The following is a 17,315-nucleotide window of genomic DNA, read 5'->3' as shown; positions in this document are numbered from 1 at the left end:
GCTCATCTGTCTTGACTGGATCCCACTGGCTGAAGCACTCCTCTCACTCCTCAGGACAGTCTGCAGTCCACTTCACTTTTATTTGGTTATGCCATCCCAAGACCATGCACAAGTCTGAACTCAATGATCTTGCTCCACCTTCCAACAGCAAACACCATATGCTCTTAGGCCACAGTGTCCTTTCTGGTTGGGAATTTTATTCCCACAGTATTCTCATGAGTCTGTATTGTCCCTTTTCCTTAACCAGATAGTAAGATCCTTGAAAGTGTCTCAATTCTCTTTTCGTCACAGAATGTAACATCAAAAAAAAAAAAAATTACTCAATTAAGTTTTACCAAGGTACAATGTCAAACACATGCAGAAAGTATAATCAAGTCCATGTACTTAAGGAATACTTAAAAGATATGTTTAAGACATCAAATCTTAACCAAAATGCATTCCAATACAACAATTACATATCTTGTCCCAGGCCACTATGCTAAATGAGGAAATTCAGGAAATGCTCTCAGACATGGCAGTTGAAGCAAGGGTAAAGATTTCCTCAAAAGAATCTGACTGCAACTCATCTGTGGAAGTTGTTTAAGCAGACTCTGATCCAGAAGGTCAGGCGTGCAGGCCACGACTCTGCATTTTTAATAAACTCTCAAGTGGCCCTGCTGGTCCAAAGACCACACTTTAAATAGGAAGGACTATGGTCCAGCAGTCAGGAGACCTGAAATTCAGTTGTAGCTCGTGTTGTATGGATGGGAGCCATTTCTCTTAATACTGTCGGATCTGCTTGCTCAGCTCTTAAATTGCCTGCAAGAGGAGAGTAAATGATTTCTGTATGATCTATAAGCTCCAAATTCCACCATGTTCATATTCTGTCAGCCTACAAGAGGACAGTAGGGAGCACCACAGTGCCTGCTCACTGGAGTCATCTGGAATTACTTTCACAGCACAGCACAGCACAGCCAATTATTCTGGCATGTTTTCAGGTGAGGTCCGGACATCCTTCTAAACTTCCAGTGCTGAGAACTGTATACAGCTAAACATCATGTGTTCATGATTAGCTCAACTGACTAACATCAGTGAGATCGTGAATAAGTAAATTATAATACATCCAGAAAAATACATTCTTATCTGGAAAACAATACAACAACAAATTGTTGTTGGCTCTAACAAATAGCTCAACACTACTGTGAAGTACTACTTCCAACACACACACACACACACACACTATACCACACAAACACACACTATACATATAAACACACCACACCACATACACACACCACACAAACACACACACACATACACATCACACCACATCATACACCACACCATACAGCACACACACACACCACACCACACACACACAAACACACACACATACACATTGCATCACACCATAGACACAAACCAAACCACATACACACACACAAACACACATCATACCACACCACACACATACACACACCACACTACAACACAGACCACATCCCCACACACACCATTCCCCACCATACAACACACACACACACCACACCACACACACACAAACACAGACACATACACATTGCATCACACCATAGACACAAACCAAACCACATACACACACACAAACACACATCATACCACACCACACACATACATACACCACACTACAACACAGACCACATCCCCACACACACCATTCCCCACCATACAACACACACACAAACACCACACCACAGCATACACCATATACCACATATTATAACATGTACACGTGTGCACATGCATACACACACACACACACACACACACACACACACACACACACACACACACACACAAGAAGCCACTGGGTATTTTGGAATTCCAAAGGGAGTTCTATTCTCTAGGCTCTTTGAAAATTACTTTTGGAAATTGAAAATGTTTAATTGAAAAAGTCCAAATACTTTTAAACTGTACCTCACTGGTTTTGAAAAGGCAGAAGTCTTTTACTTCCTCACTACCTCTCTGAAAAGAACTGGAGAAACTTTCAGACTTCTAGCCAGACAGCTTTGGGTTTAAGCATGCTGGCTTTCTCTGTTCCTCCCTTGATTGAAGGAGTGAAAAGAAGAGTTCCTTGTTTTCATTCTTAGTAGGTGCCCTGGAGTAGAAAGCGCCCCTAAAATACGAATTCATTTTCCCCTACAGTGTCTGCTTTGGTCATAGTTCTCTAAAACAGAGGATTTGTGTTTTACAAACACTGCCACACAACACTGGAGGAGCTGCAAGGAAAACACTCCAGGATCTGAGGCAAACGAAAAGAAATGACATCCTGTTCCCTTCAAAGATGCTGAAGCCTGTCTGAGATGCTTAAACTTACATTCTAGGAAATGATAGCTAATATTATGAACAAAAAGTATTACAAGCTAAAAGAGTTTGAAAGAGTTGAGAGGGGAAAGATGCCTCACTTCCAGCTGGGACAGGCAAATGGAAACCTAAATAAAGGCAGGAAAGGTTTAACCCACGCCTTCAAGGATGCCAGAGACTGGATCATTAGCCCGGAAAAGGAGACTCTGTGATCAAGAGCATGAATGCAGAAAGTCACGAGATGAAGAGTAGTGAGGAGTGAGACGGGCAAGCCTGAAGCTGACCAGGTGAAGAGTTCCTGGCATCCAGATTCAGATCCTAGGTGCAAAGGCCTAGGAACAAAGCGAAGGCAGCAGGCAAACTGTGCTGACAAAAGTCAGGTCTGTGGGGCCAGAATGGAAATCCCTGAGGGCTCAGCTGAGGACTTTCTTTTAAGTTTCACTACGGTTAATGGAGGATCAATGGAAGACTTTTGATTGTCTATTTTGTGTGACACATAAGTCTGTGTTCCAGAAAACATACGTTGAGGCCAAATAGATCACAAAAGAGAGTAGGAGAGAGATCACTGGAGTGAAGCAGAGAGGTGTACCGGAACTATAGAGCTAAAACGATTTGAGTCTTGGAGATGAGGAAGTCAATCCACCTACTCTCAACCCCGGACAGGAACTCCCGTTCACTCCTTCAAGTGAAAGCTACTTACTACAAACATCTATGATGGTTGCTTAAGACCTTCAGCTTGCCTGCTGGAACACAGTTGGCCCATGTGCAGAGCCAGTGACATGAAGAATATGGAGGACAAATGCCACGATCTTCGCCCTTTTGTTAAACTCTCAGTCTCCTGCCCTCCCTCTGATTCCCCAATAGAAGGAAGCTTCAGTGTTCCAATTGCTAATGAAACTTCTCTGCCCTTGATTGCCTGTCTAAGTTCCTCATTTGGCAGTAACGTCGGTGTTACTCACAAACAAACTTTCAGTCCTGGCATTTTTGTTTCACTCTCTGCTTCTGCAGATACGCAAACTAGAATCATTAGGAGACAACAAGATTGGCTAGAATAATGTATCCCAAATGGTGTCTTCATCCTTACAACCTGTCAACAGGAAGCCTTAAACACCAAACTTACAATATGCTAATGGCGCTTTGGAATTGTAACCAATTAATTAATGACTATGAAACTGAGAGACAATGCCCACCTATCCAAATGTGCTCAATCAAATATTGTGAATCTTTACTTGTGAGCCCTTCCCAGCTGAACTTAGGGAGGCAGGACACGGAGGAGTGGTTCAGAAGGATGCAATATTGCTATATTGCTGTCTCTGAAGATGGAGGACGGGTAGCAGGAGCCAAGAAGTGTGGATGATCTTTGGAAAGCTGGCTCCTACGATCCTCAGAAACAATTGCCACCCCAGAGATATTTTGGTTTAAGTACAGTGAAACAGATGTTAAAAGTCCTAATCTACAAATTAATAATAATAAATAAATGTGCTTTGTCTTAAGCCACAACATTTGAAGTAACCTTCTATAAAATGATAGAAATTTATAGGTCACTCTTAAATTATGGATAGCTAAAATTTTCTAGGAATCATAAACACTGAAAAGATTAATTTTTTTAGATATTCATTCAAATGTTCAAGATTCTGAGTCCCCTGGACTCGTGACTGTGTGATAGTCTTAGGGTCAAGAAACCTCTTTTATATAAGCTACGTTTTCAACAAACTAGGAGATAGTAAAGAAGTTTAGTATTTGCTGCTTTTGTTTTATTAGCCAGGAAGTTACCATAATCTAATCAATTCCGCTAAATTTTACATAATGCCTACAAGAAGTCATTAAAGAAATGTGCTGGTGGAAAGAAGAGCTAAGCCAATAGAGACAGTAGAATGTCATCGTCCAAACTCAGACGCATTTCCAGTGCTCAGTTTTCCCACAGCTATATTTAGACGCTTTCATTTTGGAAAGGGAGATTCCATGACAAACAGATTGTAGAACTATATTCCTAAACGTTAAAACTTCACCAAATATTGTCAACACAGCAAGGGCTTCATGTAGCAACTTTGACATGCTAATTTTATATAAGCTAAAGTCACTTGCAGTGCCTTACTGGAAATAAGAAATCCTGAATCCATGGATTCATTTGATCATAAAGTTGCTCTCAGATTGCATGCATTTAGAATGTTGTATTATAAATGTTTGTATAGTGCAAGCCTACAGTTTCTTTGGGTTGCTACATTGACAGCTGCTGCCTTTTTCTTTCCATCTACCCAATCTTTGCCCTATGCTGGCTTAACCTCTGTCTATGAATCATGCACAGTGAAGACATTATTCCCTTGAGAGAACTGGGTTCTCCCAAGGTTGAGTTTGTTGCTTCTATGTAACTCTGAGCATTCAAGAGTAAGGACAAAGTCCTCATTCCCTGTCACCTTCTGAATTCTGCCATCTTCCTGATTTACCTTCTTCTTGGTTCTGAGTTTGTGTCCTGGTGGTAATGGAGCAGAAGCCCAAGAAAAGCTGGGGCCTTAGCCTCTCAGCTCAGTTATTAACTCCTGAGCTAGACCACATCCCATCCAACAGAGGCTGGGCTAACTCACTGGTGTTGCGTGTCCATCTCTGAGGAGCAACTGAGAGCCAATGGTGATTGGAGCTGCTCCTGCTCTGAACCCTGCCTTGTTCTCGGGATACAGTGTTTGCACCACTGCTTTTACTGAGTTGGGTAGGACTGAAGGAAGACTGGGAAAGGAATTGCTTTTGCAGGTCCATATTATTTTTCACAGACTTCCTCCAGGCTTACGACAAAACCAGCACTTAGTTACAATTTGTATTTTTAATTAAGCTAAATTCATATTTTCAAATCCATCTGCAGATTGCCAAATGCCTTGCTTTTGTTTCTCCTTTCCTCACAAAATACATGCACTTAATAAGTTGTCTCCTTTACATTTACACACCACAAGTCTGAGAATACTTTATGGACTACTGATCCAGTTCAGTCACTGAGATGGCAGAGCAGAACAGTGAGCATCGTTCTTGTCTCTGCTGGGCGCAAGCAGATATTTCAACAAAGTGCATGCCTAGAGTATATCCCCTAACTTTGCAAAGATGACACCAGATCCGCAAAGAAAAATAAATCTCCCAAATATCAAGATAATTTGTGGAAGGGTTGTATTTCTACCCATACATATTTTGGCAGGGTTTAAGAAAATGAAATAAATGTAAAGCAAGCGCTAAGGACATTGAACCGCAAGTCAGCCTGGGCTCTAACACTTGATAATAAAATAATAATCTGTTTACCCTTGAGCTTAGCGACCTGGGTCCTGTGGTCGAGTGTCCTTAACAGCTAAAGGAGATGACTCAAGAGGATTACCTGTTGGCGAAGACTTTTAATATTAACAAATGTGGCTGCTTTTGAAGGCAGGTGTTCCCACAGATTGTATTTGCTTTGGAGTTTTTAGTGTAGCTAATGCTATTTTTAATCTGTTTTAACTAAGACTGTGTTTTCTCTAAAACTTGGTCCAGTGACTGGGGTTTGTTTCCAGCTATAGTACCTTTCCATAACATCCTCCTTAGGCATTCTTATTTAAAATGATCTACTAGAGAGTTCTGAAAAATCCTCTTCTTCCTTGCTCTGCTTCGGTCTTGCCTGCACCCTTAACCCTCCGGCCAGGTCTAGGGCTGTCTCTGAAAAACATAGCAGCCTTCTATAATCTGGATCACCATCCATGATCTGGAGCAACTTCCATGAAAGTTTACTAATTCTCTTCAAGTTAGAGAAACTTATAAACCGTACCCACTCAGTCATGTGATGGGTTAAGAGGTATATACACGACTTCAGAAAGAACTCAGTTGTCTAGGTCCCAGAAGGAAGGCTATGAATTTCAAGCTAAGTAGTGATCCAGTGCCTGGTAGAGATTCCTTATGGAAGCCTCAAGATTCTTTGGTTTGAGTGTATTTTTGTTTGCATCACTACCTGCCCGCCAACCTATTGGCTTCCAGTGAAGTTCCATCAGAAACACTGTACACACCTCTTAATTAATTGTGTGACTGAGTGGATACATTTTAACTTTCTCTAGTGATTTCTCCAGTGTTACTAATATATTAATTGCCAACCGTTGAGATTAAAGAATGATTACTGATGATTCCCAAATCACCAGGATTACAATGAATGACCTTGGAATGTGTTACAAACTTCAAGAAAGGCAGGGGAAAAAAAGATATACTCTGTGGATTTAATAATGCAGTCTACAGACTAATTCTAAGATGTGCCGATAAAAAAAAACACTCCTCACAAGGCACCTTGAGGGCAAACCCTAGGCTTTGACTGTTCCTAGCTAGCAGCCCCACAAGTCTTCAATGGAGGTCTCAATGTCATGCTTCACTGTGACTATAATTGGAAAGGCACACAGAAGGATAAGAGGGTGGAGGTGCCGATGATGAGCAAGAAGCCCTTAACATGTGCATGTCACGTGTCCATTTCCTCTTTACGATGCCGCCTCTTATTGTGTATCCTTTTGCAGGTTGTAAATTCCTTAGCCAGACAGTTTTGCATCCTCAACTCATAAATGTATTGAATATCTTTTTTTTTATAGAAGGATCTAGCTAACCTTTGAGTTAAAAAAACTAAAACCATAATGAATATTGATTAACCTTGAGAGCAGAAAAAGTAAACATAAAAACAATTCCTAAGTCCAAGATCCAGTTTAACAATGTGCTAATAGCCCATAATGAAGATAGAGCCATAAGTTAATCAACCCATTAAGTTGAGATCAGAAGTGTCAACTCAAGCAGTCTACTAATTTACTGACCCTTAATGGGTCAGCAAGATCTATAATCCCAAGGCTGATCTTTTTGCCTCCACTCATGTCACTTTAGAAGCCAAAGCACTTCCTCCCAGGATGATGATCTCTGACCCGGTATGGGCAGGAAGTCAACATAAAATCCATTTATGAGAAGGAGTTCAGGGCTACTGAGTAATGGAATCTCGAGCTAACTAGTGTGTGAAGTGTCTGGTAGTAGCTCCTTACGAAGCACCAGCTTTGTTTTCCTTATGTCCACACAACTGTGAAAAAATAAACATGTACAAGGCGTCACTGAGCTGCTGTCTCCAGCCAGTCTTAGGCTGAGTTAGCTAAGGCTTGTCACCCGGTCAGTTCCCGTCCCTTTCTGAGAAAGTAAATCTTAGTTTTGGAAATGTCCGTTGGCCAAAAAAATTAAATAAATAAATAAATAAATAAATAAATAAATAAATAAATAAAAGGAGCTGAGAAGCAACATGGTAAGGGGAAGGATTGAGCCTGTCAATGAATCATTGGGAAGTAAATCTTGCTGTGTCAAAGAGAAACTGACTTAGGCTGAAGCATGCATGGTCTGTTGCTTTGCTCAACCTTTATACGGTTTTTGCAAGTTAATCTATTAAATGAGTATCAATTAGCATTTTTTGCCACTTTCAAGAGAAAAGAGGGGAAAATAGACTGTGTCTTATTCCAGATGGGCCATCAAGAGGTGTAATAAAAATTATGATTAGAGACTTTATGGCCTGGGAGTATAGCTCAGCGGTGGTACACTTGTCTAGTATGCACAAGGCCCTGGGTTCAATCCCCAGCAAAAGTATCTGATTAATTCCATTGGATCCTATTTGTAAAAAGCCATATGCGATTTCAAAGGCAATACACGACTATTTTAATGTCATCAGCATTTTCTTTCTGAATGATAAAGCAATTCAATTCACTGCGCCATAATCTGCAGGGTAACCTGTCAGCAGTGAGATGTCAGACTGAAAAGAGGCATAGAAGCAAACAGCTGCCCTTCTCTGCCCAGCAGACACCCTCTCTGTCATTTCTCCCCCAAACAGGACAAAGATAGGTACAAGATTAACTAAGGTCCCGAAAAGGCCGAACAAGGAAAAGAAAAAAAGCCAAACAACTGGACGCACTGAACATTAAATGGGGTCTGTGGACAGGAAAATTGAGATCTCCTTGACGGACCCAAAAATTGCTTTTTATCTCTAAACAGGAGATATGTCAGTTACATGCGCACGAAGCTTGACGGATTCCTTAAAGAAAACCCTCTTTTCTGAGAACACAGAGAGACCCTCTGTTGTTGGTGACATCGCCCTGTATGTTCCTCTACGTGTCGCCTTTGTTTTCCTATCTTCTAAAAGGGCTGCGCCAATCTCCCCACAAAGACACCAGCCTAAGAGCCTAAGAGCCTGAGCAGGAGCAAGAGTCCTGTCCCGAGGTTGGAAAAGTGAGCCCTTGGGCCACAGAGAGGGTGCAGAGTCACCCGTTGGCTGGCCAGCGGGAGGTGATTGCTTGCACCTTTTCCTCCGGCCCGAGGCCAGTTTTGGGGACGCGAGGAAACTGGGAAAAGCGAGGGGGCCAGAGCAGAGGCGGGAGGCGGGGATCAGGCCGGAGGGAGGCCGCAGTGGGGTCCGCGGACCACGGGATGCGGGCACCCCGCTCGCACTGAGGAGCCCGGCCAGCTCGGGGCCACAGCTCGGGGCGGCGGGGACAGCGGGACGGCGGGGGCGGGCGAGCCCCTGCGGAGGCGGAGGGCCCGGGGGCGCCCGCGGTCGCAGGGCCTCGCGGCGGCGGCGGCGCCAGCTGCGCGGGGCGGAGGCGGGGGCGGCGCGGGGGCGCGGGCGGCGGGAGCGAGCGCGGAGGCCGCGTGGCGCCGCGTCACTTACCGGCCAGGGCGCGGGGCGGTCGCCGAGTCCTCGGGGCGCGCAGCCCGGTGTGCTCGCTCCGCCATGATTGCTTTGTTTCGCTAATTGAACCCGCGCTCGTCCCGCGCTCGCGCTTCCCGCCGCCCGGTCCCCGCGCTCGCTCGCTCGCTAGCTGGCTTGCTCGCACCGATTTGTCTGTCTTTCCCCCTCGGTCCGTCCGGCTTCTGGGCTGCGGCTAGCTGTGGAAGGAGAGGCTGCGGGTACATGGTGCGGGGAGTGCGGTGGTGGGTTTGTAAATACAGGTGAGGCGATACCCAAATCTCTGCTGAGGTGCACTTGCTGGAGGAGGAGGAAGAGGAGGAGGGAGGGGGTGCGTCTCACCCTCCCCCACGCAGGAGAGTAGCCTTCGTGGAAAGTGCCAGACCATGCACCTCTGCTCACCCCTTACTTCCCGCCAAATTCTCAGCCACCCAAGTTCTCTGGTATGTGTGGACTCAGCAGAAACAATAGGTTCTACGCTTACTTCAAAACCCTCAAATATAAGTGATATCTGGCTGCGGAAGGGCGGCTGAACAGCCACCACCACACCAATGGGCACATGGTTCCTCGCGGTGACCTTCTGGAGCTACTTCAACTCCACCAGGAAAACAGAATTCAAACTAGACCATGGAAAGTTCCACAGGAGCTTGAGGACTGGTGTTGCCCATGACACTATTGTCCAAGTATAGAGTGAGCTTAAAACTTTAGGGACGTATGTTAGTCTGGGAAGAAAGACTTAAGCCCTGCTCCATATCTGGTTAGAAGTACACTGGATACTAGATTTGACTATACTTAATACAGACATATTTCATTTAGATTATTTCTAGGCTTGTGGCCTCATTGAAAAAGCTAGTCTTCCATTCTCACGTCTATCCATACTACACGTGAAGACCAAAACCTTTCAGTGTTTGAATTCTTCATTAAGGACAGTTGAAAGTTACCCATATCTTGCCATAAAACACACCTTTCATGTTATTCTTGTGTTAGTATTATTACAAGAAGTTATTGTCTTACCTTTTTGTGTATAGGGGACTCGAAGATAGAGTTATGTCAGCCATAAGTTTGGATCAGACGTTTACAGGTAACGCATGGATTATGCAGTGACAGGGGCCACCATATCCAATCAAGACAAGGGAATAATGAGTGCTTCTTCGGTTAGTTGCTTTCCTTGTCCTAACCCTGTGATCAGTTAATAGGAGAATTAGCATTCGGTCTAAACCGTGCATGAAATCATATTGTCAAGAATAGAGAAGGACCCCAAGCACACATTACTTTAATCCATTCTTTCAGAAAGATTCATCCAAAGTTGGAATCAGATTTCCTCTACATGTGATGGTCATTATCTGTCTCACCACGGGTTTGCATGTTTCCCCAAATTCTACCTTAAATCTGACTTTATGAAACATATGCTCACTTACCCTACTCCAAGGAAATTTCTACTCTTGGTGTCATATGCGAAATGCTTGAACTTCAAAACTCTTGAATATCAGACTAATACATTATCTGCATGGAAGGATTTGCATTTCACAAAGGTTGATCTTAAGGCATCATGATTTTAAAAATCAGATGAAACTATTGTGTTGATTTATCCAATAACTGATAGTGTATGCAGAATTACTGGTTTATTATGCTAGGAACTTTACCTAATACAGCATTTTTTAACGTTATTTATTTTATTACATTGGCACCATATTTCCTGTCCACTCTAAGGTTGGTTTCCTGTATCGCCGTCTGTGAACTGTGTTTTGGAATCTGAGAGAAGACAAATAAGCTAAGAAGCCCATTCCGAGCTCTCAAGTCTCCTTCATGACACAGGTTGGACTATAGAGCCACATATGTGTTTCTCTATCCTTATGAGGCAAGAGCAGTCTCTACTGCTAATAAAATGTTAATTACACACCACACATTTACTGGTCGTATGTTGAAAGCCTTTGGAACAGTTACAGAGTTAGATTCTCCTGTTAGGGACTTAGACTATCACATTGGTGCTCCCACCTGATCACACCTCTTTTACAGTCCTCCCAAATGATCCTCCCAAGTGGTCCTCCCAAGTGGTCCTCCCAAGTGGTCCTCCCAAGTGGTCTGCTTGTGGAAATTGTTCAAACCTCTAGGAAATGTGATGTAGTCAGAAATTTGATGAGCACCTCTCTATGAGGCTTTGTCCTCCTCGGGGACCCCTGCTGCTGTGTGCTAAGCAAGTCCAAACTAACCTTCTAGAGAGAGGGGTCATGAGGAGGAGAACCACAGCATTGCAGCTGAGAGGACTGAATGCAGAAGCAGGAGAGTTCCCAGGAGCCACTACCTGATGCAGAGTAAGTTGTCCAGTGAACTCATGGAATTGGGACAACAAATCACTGCTTCAGAACACCAAATTTTACAATCATCTGTTACAAGGTGATTACTGATAACAACTCTGTACCTTTTCAAGACATGAAGACAGGGTCAAAACGTGCAGGCAGAGGAAGGACAGGAAACAGTGACTGAGCTTCATAGAGCAAAAATCTCACCCAAACTATTCTTAAGCTACTGAGCTAACAGCTGTTCTAGGGAGTAGACCTAAGTCATCCCTTTAGAATTAAGAACTGTGAGATGTTCCGGTTTGCTAACCTAATGGGACATCTCTATTGCATCCCATCACCGCAAGGCACTGGGATGATCCAGAAACAAAGGTTGGCAAAATCATAATAGCCAGAGGTGCTGGAGGGCTCGTGCAAAGCAGTATGCGCTGGACATTACAGGACCAACAGGGCCACTGCACTCATGAACTCTCGGTATAGAGAAGAGAGGAGTGCACCAGACCTCACCTCAGTCTGAGGAAGAGACAGCTGGTGACAGCTGGGGAAGTGGGAGTCACTTTCTTTAAAGATGAGGCTGCGATGTTGAGCGGTCCTCAGTGGATGGCCTCACACCCATGAATTGGCCTCCATGGATTATTAAAAAATAATTTTACTGTTTGATGTTGTTTTTTAATTTATTTGAACCTTTTTAACAATAAAACTTATTTTTAACAAGGACATGTATTTGGATCTAAGACTAGTTGGCAGGAAGAATGGGTGGGAAATAAATCAAAATACATGATATAAATGTACAGAATTTTTCAAAGAATTATTTTTTTTTTTCAAAACAGAATCTTGAACTAGGGCAAATTACCTGCACAAGCATGAGGGCCTGTGTTTCACTCGTCCACATCCACAGACATAATCCTCTACACGTGCATCCTGCTTAAAGCATATCTTAGGACAGTAACAATGCATGAGTGTAGCCTCCCAGATCTGATTGGTACACATACTGATAACAGAGGAAACAGGCCATGTGAGAAGGCACCTGGGAAATCTAAACTCACCTTCAGTTGTGAACCTAAAATTTTTTTAATTTTTTTTGTTCTTTCTATTTTAATTTATTTTTTAATACTCTATTTTTATTTTATGTTCATTGTTGTTTTACCTGCATGTATGTCTGTGAGAAGGAGTCAGAAGCCCTGGAACTGGACAGATGTGAGCTGTCATGTGGGTGCTGGGAATTGTTCTCCGGAAGAACAGCTAATGCTATTAACCAATGAACCATCTCTCCAGCCCTCTACCTAAAACTTTTTTTAAAAAAAAATTGTCTTTGTTACAATGAGTTTAATGTCTCTATTTTGTCTGCAGTTGGTATGGGGCATCTCAATTGTAACTATCTTGACATAAAACATATCAGAAGTGGATGTGTCTGACTAAATGAAGTTAGGGACATAGTTGCCTAGCAGACATGGGAGGGTCCTTGTGCAGTCACATGGCACCCAGGAGTCTAGGAGTGCCAGATGTGGCCAGCACTGTATAACTGACATGAGACATATGTACATGTTGACAAAATGTTGTTCTATTACTGTGGTTAAGGTAGAGACCATTGGCTTTGTTGATATGCTTAATTTGTAAATACATGGAATTAGATGGGGATACGAAATCTGTGGACACATTGAGAGCTACTTGACTTCATCCTTTAAAGAAAAAGCATTACTTGTGTTCCCAAGTTTAGAAAATATGCCCTTTGGCACGTTGAGACATTGACTCTCTTGCTACTGGATTACAAGTAACTGATAGAGAAGGAGTAAGTACATGTGTGTGTGTTTAGTGTGTGGTGTATGTGTTTGTGTGTATGTATTTATGGTGTGTGTGTGTGCGTGTGTGTGTGTGTGTGCGTGTGTGTGTTTACATCAGATGAGAACACAGATAAGGTAACTCAGTTTCAAGGGGCTAGGCTCTTTGGTGCCTTAGTCATACCCAAATCCCACAGTAGCCATACTGATAAATTATACATAGCTTTAATGTTTTCGTTTTACATCTGTGTGCCCCCTAATTTCAGATTGCTCATTTCTTCTCTTTCTGTGTCATCTGAACAATTTCCTAGTGCGAATCTGTAGTCAGTTTTAAACCCATGATTCAGTCCCAGGCCCTGATTGTCAACACAGTGCTGGGTACTTAAGCGAACTATCTAGATAGGATTTATAATCTTATGTTAACATTAAAAACATATATACTGAATTTTCTAGAACTCTTTGTAGCTGGTCTCTGCTACTTTGGGGTTCTTCTTTTTCCCTCTCTTCACCCCCCCCCATTTCACCCACTCTTATTGGATAGGAGAGAGAGAAAGAAGGATAGAGAAGAGAGAGATCCCTTCATCTAATTTTTTTCCTTTTGTTTCTTCTTTGAGCATGACTACTAACAAGCCTCAACCAACCCCCTGAACAACCACCCGCCACCATCCCTACCTTTCAGGGGTCTAGCATTTATATAGCCTCTGAAAAACTCCCAGAGTTCCAAATATCACACAATCTCAAAAACTATCTGCAGCTGGCAAAACCATCTCTGCTAGAGCAGGAGGCAAATTATAGCCAGCTGCTTTGGACAGTCAAAAGCACCCACATGTCCCCATACCTGGCATTAAAACAAAAACACATTCTTACAATATTTTTGTGGTTTTTTTTTTTTTTAAAGAAACAAAAATTTCAAAATTGTCACTCCCATTCTTAGTTTGTGTCCTGGAGAATGAGCTTCCCAATGGTGCACTGGACAGAGGTAGTTGGGATACTTTTGTGCCAGGGATATTTTCAATGTTCTAGCAGTCACCCTTCTAGCCTTGCTATGACTACACGGTAGTTTTGTATCTCTCTGGCTTAAGGTGACCTTTCTCAAAGATCTATAGTTAATAGTTCTATTAAGCCATTTTTCTCTGAAAAATCTAGGCATGTGGTCAATGTTTTCTTCCAAAATATACCTACCGATGGCTAACTAAATCCTTCGTCTACTATGCCTCCCACTTACATATTAGGTTCTCAGGAAGTAAATTCAGTTTCAGAAAAAGAGATTCTGGCCACAAAAAGACGATTTTTTTAAGTCTCAGAAGAATAAAACTTGGAAAAGCCATGCTTTCTGTAGTTTTTAGAATGCCTGTGGATGCAGCAGAGTTATGAAGGTTTCAGAATCTCCTAACTCAGTTTCATTAGCCTTTGTTTCCTGGAAAACTGTACCCATAGCATCCATGGCAAACACCGAGCAAAGCCTTGCAGGACCTGACAGCACTGCTCTTGCACTTGGCTCAGGTAGTCAGGGAACACGAATCCCCCACTTCCAGCCAGGCGCTTCTTGGAATAGGCACAGGATCATCTATAGGCACAGCTGCTGCTGTACTTGACAGTCCCAGAACCCAGGCACAGCTCTTGAAGCAGCCAAATGAGTGTGTTCCCAGCCACCACTACCTCGCTCACTTTTTCTATCTTGAAATATTAAAATAAGCCCAAAGTGTCTTTAAAATTTAAAATTTAATTATACCCTTTGGAATCGATGCTTTGGAAAGCATTTCCCCCCTTAAATAAACCAATAGTTGGAACACATTCATGTATACACAATATATATGTATATTAAATGTGCTTAGAAAACACCGTTTACTGTAGTATTTGGTTTAGCAGGGAAAAAGGAGAAATCCACAGTTTACATTTCCATGTGCTTTTGAAAAGATTTTCAAAACATAGCTAGTAAGCATTTGTCTGTTCAGCGGTGCATGCCCTTGTTTGTAAAGCAAATCTTATCTCTGAGTAGTGACCTGTGGGGCTAGAGAGATGAAAATGATGTCCCCGTTAGATCCTTATATTGTATCCCTGGTAAAGAAGTCCTGTGCTTCTCTATGCAGAATAATAAATACCATCTGAGGAGACAGTGATTACAACAATGGTTGTTCCCTTGCCAAAATTTTAAAAAAGAGGGGAAAAGGTAACAAAGGTATTTTAAATTGTATTTTTAATCATGATAGGGAGATTTCAAATAATTTAGCTAATTTTACTTAATAACTACTGAGAATTAGCATTGCTATTTAATGCAATCAGTAACTGAATAGAACATAAATCCAAGAACTAAGCACCAGGGAAGGTGTGTAACAGATAATGTTGCAAGATTTGTAATTCTGCTGGATAGAAAAGGGAGACCCAAAGGAAATTAAATGCTGCTTTTCTCCAATAAGTGATTAGGCACTCTTATTTCTTAAAATTATCCAACAAAGAAGATACTTTATAACATATTTTTGGTAATTTCTGAAAATCTACAATGAAGATTATATGTTTTCTATATAAACACTTCATTTTTTTTCTATCTCTAGCTACTGTTTCTTTTTCCCAAAACATTACAACAAACTGTTACTTTATCTTGTTTTCATAGATTATTTGATGTTTCTGTGTTAGGAATGCCTTATCAACTTGTTTCATTTAATAATGGCATTTAGCATTGCAGTTGCACTTGAAAAACAGATAAGCACAATCAAGTTTCACTTAATATAATGTAGCCTTCCTTCAAGAACCAGTGTGAAGTCAAATTCCTGTGTAATCCAGCAGTTGCTAGCAGCACCCTTCTGTGATACCGGTTGAAAATAGCTATCCTGAAACATGAAGTGCAACACAAAGAAGTTATTCTAAAGCTTTGTTCATTTCCCAGGGTTCTGTCCAGATTGAACCAACTGGTGCAGAAGCATGAACTTGAGAAAGCACTGTGAGCGGGCTCAGGTGTCCAGCTATTTTTGACGTTTTTCTCCCCCTCTCCAGTTTTTTTCCTTTGGGTCACATGAAAACACAAATAAAAGTAACTAGCATCTTAAAATGAAGTAAGAGGTTTTAGAAAGGCTGTCTCCAACAGAAGATAATATTGAGACGTTTACCTGTGGCCTCTTCTAAATTATTTTCAACTAACATTAAAATAAATTATGCTGGCCTAACATATGAAGAGACACTAATACTTTGAAAGGCCTACATGGTTGATTGCTGCTTATCATACATGGCAGCCATGGATCCTGATGGAAGAAATGTATCTACAGACAGAAACTCTTTCAGTAGCCATTGTCACAACTGAGTCTCATGCCTTGGATTCAGCCCAACTTTTCCTTGTTACCAAGAATAGACAAGGAGAACAGAAATTGGAGACCCATTCAAAGGGATCCACATGTCCTCTTTAGGCATCATCGATCATTGAAAAATACGAAAGCATCAAATTCTTAGAGCCCTCCCACACCTGTGGAGGGCAAGGATGGGGAGCTGGACCTGGAGTCATTGTTACCATTCCTCTTCCTGTGTACCATTGTGAACAGTTACCCCCTCATTTTTAGAGTGCTTAGAGGATGGTTGGAGGAAAATGAAGCCAATAAAATCTCAACAGTCACTTGGGCAACAGACATCATCCTGTGAAGCTGTTATAACATACTTCAGTCATGATTTCTCACCATAGTGCCAGCCCTGAAGTTTACTTACACTATAGCAGTACTAATTAAATTTATAGGCATACATATTAAATCTCCAAAGTTTTCAAATGAATGCTCTATTTCTTGAAAGTCTTTGATACTGAACATCTCAAAATATATATTCAAACGCATTTAAATATGTTAAATTGATACATTAATTTATATATAATTGCTTACATGTATACATGTAAATATATGTTTGTATAGTAAATAGATAGCTTATATAATATAAACAATGGATAATTATAAATACATAAAATAGATTTAAATTGTATGTTATATTTAATACATGATATTTTATTCATGTGCATGCTACTCTACTAATAAATTATGCATTATTCAAAACATAAAGTGAATTTTTAAAGATAAAAAATAAATAACAATTTTATTAAAATTTTAATTTCATCCTATTCATCAATGATAAATTAATACCTTTTTCTCTCAGATAGTTTGAAAATGAATACTCTGTCTCTAGATTCTGAATCTGTCAGTCAAGGCTAAAACAGAAACAGAAGGCTGTTAAGACTTCTTTCTTATTAAAAGAACTTAG

At 41.5% G+C, this 17,315-nt stretch overlaps 1 long non-coding RNA gene across 3 annotated transcripts in view; it reads right to left on the bottom strand.

Moving 5' to 3' along the window:
• The window catches only part of LOC143443026 (uncharacterized), a 526,104-nt gene extending 517,032 nt beyond the window's left edge, over positions 1-9,072 (bottom strand). For all 3 annotated transcript variants that reach the window (XR_013111702.1, XR_013111701.1, XR_013111703.1), the window contains exon 1: positions 8,993-9,072. This is a non-coding gene — a long non-coding RNA (uncharacterized LOC143443026). The remainder of the gene's footprint in view (positions 1-8,992) is intronic.
• Between the last annotated feature and the right edge of the window lie 8,243 nt (positions 9,073-17,315).

Source organism: Arvicanthis niloticus, chromosome 7, assembly GCF_011762505.2.
Source record: "Arvicanthis niloticus isolate mArvNil1 chromosome 7, mArvNil1.pat.X, whole genome shotgun sequence".
Lineage (NCBI taxonomy): Eukaryota > Metazoa > Chordata > Mammalia > Rodentia > Muridae > Arvicanthis > Arvicanthis niloticus.
Note: the sequence above shows the minus strand (reverse complement) of the source record. Positions and strands in the feature narration are given on the sequence as shown.